Below are 4,607 nucleotides of genomic sequence, written 5' to 3'. Positions count from 1 at the left end.
ATGAAATATTTTAATCTTATTGAAGTGAAAAGTTTCTCCATTAGGTAAGTATGTTTTCCGGTAATCAAAATGAAATGAGAAACCCTAAACAAGCTGTTTTTTTTTTTCCATTTAAAACTTTGTGTCCAAATAGACATGCCCATGTAAAATGTTGCAGGTTTGATCAAACTCAATTTTCAGATGGAAAATGACTTAATGGAAAAGAGCTTCAACAAGCTCTGCTGATATGGCCTTTGGACAAAGTTACAATAAGAAATATTTCACTCTAGAACTGAGATGTTTCTTAATTAGAGCCTGTCAAACAACAGGGGAATAGCGGTGGGGAGTTGGAAATCTTCGAATGGCATTTGAAATTTCATTGAGAAGTTTGAAATTCCAAAATTCTGATATCTTTCATGAGCTCTGTAGATTTGTAACAAATAAGAAAAATATTTTTCAAAAAATATTGTCACTTTTCACACTTTATCATAATTCAAAAATATTCAAGGGAAAATCAAAACTTTGAAAATTACAACAAACTCCATTTTAATAGGGATTATATAGATGCAAACAAAAAATGGGGGGGGTAAATAATTGCAGATGGTTTTGTATTGAAATTCAAAATCTGCATAAAATATCATAGCAATATAAACTTCAAAATATTTTAACTAGTTCAATATAAGCTTCCATTTATCCTTAGAACTTCCATTAGGGGACACTTCCCTCAGTACTCAAGATGTCTCTAGGGGTATATTCTAATAAGGGAGATTTCTCTTTAGAGCAGAGCTATTCCTTGGTGGATTCTCCAACTGAAAGAAAATTGCCTATATTTTTGGAGGAAAGATCTTGATTCCTATTCTCCGAATTGCTCCTTTAACATCCTTGTTCCTGAGGCTTTAGATAATGGGGTTCAGTATTGGAGTCATCACCGAATAGAACAGAGAGACCAACTTGTCCACATCCAGGGAATGGCTGGATTTGGGGCATATGTAGATGAAAACAGCTGTCCCGTAGAACAGTACCATCACAGTGAGGTGCAACGAGCAGGTGGAGAAAGCGCTGTGTCTGCCTTTGGCAGAGCTCATTGTAAGGATCATGGAGATTATGTGGATGTAGGATACCAGGATCAGCAGGAAGGGCATCATGATGACGAAGGCAGCTGCCACAATGATTTGGATCTCGTTCCAGTAGGTGTCCCCGCAGACCAGCGTCAGCACAAGCTGGATCTCTCACAGAAGAAGTGGCTGATCACGTCGGACCTGCAGAAAGGCAGTGTGAAGATAAATGTTGTGTGGCTCAGGGCCACAAGGCTGCCACAGATCCACGAGCTGGCAGCCAGATGGACGCCCACGGTCTTGTTCATGAAGTCCACACAGCGCAGTGGGTTACGTATGGCACTGTAACAGTCAGAAGCCATAACGGCTAGCAGGCAGCACTCTTATCACTCCAAATAACAGAAAGAAATACACCTCTGCCGCGCAACCGGCAAAGGAGACAGTTTTATCCTCTGAGAGGAGGTTGGCCATCATCTTGGGCAGGGTGACAGAGGTGTAGCAGATCTCCAGGAAGGACAAGTTCCTGTGGAAGAAGTACATGGGGGTGTGAAGGGCTGGGTCCACATTTATAAAGATGAGGATGAGGATGTTGCCCAGCATTGTGATGAAATAAATACGTATGAACAACAGAAAGAGAAGGCGCTCCATATGCGGGAGGTTAGAAAAGCCCAGTATAATGAACTCAGTCACTGAGGTGTAATTTTCTGTGGTCCCTTCGGGATATTTCATCTTGAGAAATACAAACAAAATGTATTCACTATTTTGATACAGCATTTAAGTCAAGCAAAACTGTCTATCTATCTTCATACATACCCATCTCTCTATCTCCCTAGACATCTAGTTAGTTAGCTAGCTAGCTAGTTAGCTATCTCTCTGTCCATCTACCTATCCATCTATCTTCATACATATCCATCTATCTATCAGGGCTGACATCATATTGGCCAGATTCTGTCCTCACAACAAGTGTAAATCCATGGCAACTTCACTTAAGTCAATGGTTCTCAGCTGTCTCAGTTACATCAAACGTAGACTTGTGTATTTCCAAGACCGCATTGGAAATGCATCTGTTTTATACCAATAGAGAATCTGCACCAGTTAAGTTGCAATTCTGGAAGGCTGAATCCAGCACAGAGAATTTACACTGATGTCACTAAGATCAAAATCCGTCTCTCAAAGCCTGAATGTTGCAATGTAGATACAACAGAAACATACCCAACTCTCAGCTCACATGTGATATAGGCAGTGGAACTATGTAGATTTGTCATCAAAGAGTATAGCTGTTTCACTGTACTTCCTGCTACATAACAGTTTGAAGAACAAACTGTGGAAACACATGGGTATAGCATTTTTAATCAGTATGCTACAGAAATGGCCTGATTCTCTTTACACTCATTCCGGATTTATAGCAGAAGTGCTCCACTGACTGCAGTTCCCTCAATCCTGATTTCTTTTTCTTCCCTCCCTCTGCTTTTATGCATTTAATTCTGTTTCTGCCCCTCTTAATCTACTCTTTAACCTCTCTCTTACTGACCTTTTTAACCTCTCCCTTTCCCTCACCCCTCCAGTTCTAACCCGGTCCCAATCGATCTTTTTTCCCCTTCCCTCTCACTGGTTGCACCAGTGTAAAACTATAATACAGGAGATGAGAGCCAAAGCATTTTTCACTCTATGACCTCAAGATCACACACATGAAAGATGATTGGCCCTCTTGGATGTACACTTTTAAAAGGAATCTGTATAGTTTAGTTCAGTTTTGTTTGTTTGTTTGTTTTTAGTATACACGGAGCTGGATCCACACTGAATTCAAGTTGGGTGCTTAACCGCTTTAGGCTCTGCTAAAAATCCAGGCATGGCGTAATATAGAAATGCCCTGAAATGTTGTTAATGCAGAGTTAAAGTTGCCCAATGGCTCCATTTTACCTTTCCAGAATGTGGAGAATGGTTAAACTTAAGCCGCTGAGAACCAGGAAATGACCAATTTACCCTGTGACTTACTTTCCTTTCTTCACACTCAGATCCGTTGTTCAGGACCCAGATTACACTACCCTGTCTCATGTTCCCTCTATTTACTCAGCTTGACAATGTTGCAGAAGTATAATCAAGCATAAGGATTTTAGGGCACTTTAAAATATTGTTCACCTTAAATCATCCAGACACTGTGACAGCCTGCTGATTGGAACCCTATGTAGATAGACACAGATGTAGATAAATACAGATGCATACAGGCATACAACAAAGCCAAGGGAATTCAACTGGAAGCATTAAACATGTCCTTCTTCCTACTGTTTTCACATAGGAACAGTTTGTTTTCCTGCCCTCAGCATCGAGGGCAACGTTGAGTTCTGTTTAACCATCCAGGAACTGGGCAGAGAATTGAGTTCTATTCCTGACTGCCACTGACTCTTTGTGGGACCTACACCAGATCACTTCCCCATCTATAAAATGGAGATGTTGACATGGGGTAAGGGTCAGATTTTTTAACATATTTAGGTGCCGAAGGAAGCAGACAGGATCTCAGTGGGATTTTCAACAGCACATCAAGAAAGTTAGGTGCCTAAATACCTTTAAAATCTGACCCTTCATGATACAACTCACAATTAACCTGTGAAACTTGGTGTTGTGGCATATTGTGATGGCCAAAAGTATAACTGGGTTCAAAAAAGAACTAGATATGTTCGTGGAGGATAGGTCCATCAATGGCTATTAGCCAAGGTGGTCAGGGACACAACCCCATGCTGAGGGCGACCCTAAACCTCTGACAGCCAGAAGCCAGGAGGGGAAGTCAGGTGAATCACTCCATAATTGTCTTGTTCAATACACTCCTCTGAAGCTCTGGTACAGGCCACTGTCAGAGACAGGATACTGGGCTAGATGGACCCGTATGGCAGCTCTTATGTTCTTGTGTTGACTTAGATAGCTATGTCCCATTTCAAAAATGACTTAGGGCAGGCTTTTTAAAATATGTACGTGACTAATTTGCATTGATTTCAATGGCAATTAGGTGTCTAAACACCTTTAAAAATCTGACCTGCAGGCCCAGGACTCTAGATCCCATTGGGAGAGATTCTGTGGCCTGCATTGTGCAGGAGGTCAGACTAGATTATCATAATGGTCCCTTCTGACCTTAATATCTATGAATCTATGACTTTCAATGAGACTTAGGGACAGTTTTTGAGGGTATTTAGGCAGCTCACGTTGCAGATAGGTGCCTAGTCAGATTTTCAAAAGTACCAAGGCCCATAACTCCTATTGAAATCCATGGCAATTTGGCTCCTAAGGGCTTCTGAAAATGCCTAGATGCCTAAATACCTTTAAAAATCTCAGACTCCTAAGTGCCTAAATTGCTTATGAAAATTGGACTTCAGCTCCTAAACCTCTTAGGCGCCTTCTGAAATTTTACTCACACTTTTTGTAAATTGGAGTGCTCTGAGATCCACAGATGAACATGGTTTTATGAGAACTATCAAGTGTGAACATCAAATTGATATGCATGCTCCCTGTATCCGCTGCTTGTCTAGAGGCCGTGTGGGCTAGTAGCTAGGACTCAGAAGACCTGGCTTCTATTCTCTGCCC

At 41.2% G+C, this 4,607-nt stretch overlaps 1 pseudogene; it reads right to left on the bottom strand.

The window, feature by feature from the left end:
• Positions 1-663: 663 nt before the first annotated feature.
• On the bottom strand, positions 664-1,763 carry LOC140897195 (olfactory receptor 10C1-like; annotated as a pseudogene).
• Positions 1,764-4,607: the final 2,844 nt, after the last annotated feature.

This window comes from Lepidochelys kempii, chromosome 13, assembly GCF_965140285.1.
Source record: "Lepidochelys kempii isolate rLepKem1 chromosome 13, rLepKem1.hap1, whole genome shotgun sequence".
In the NCBI taxonomy this organism is placed as follows: Eukaryota; Metazoa; Chordata; order Testudines; family Cheloniidae; genus Lepidochelys; species Lepidochelys kempii.
This window is presented reverse-complemented; position numbering and strand designations above follow the sequence as displayed.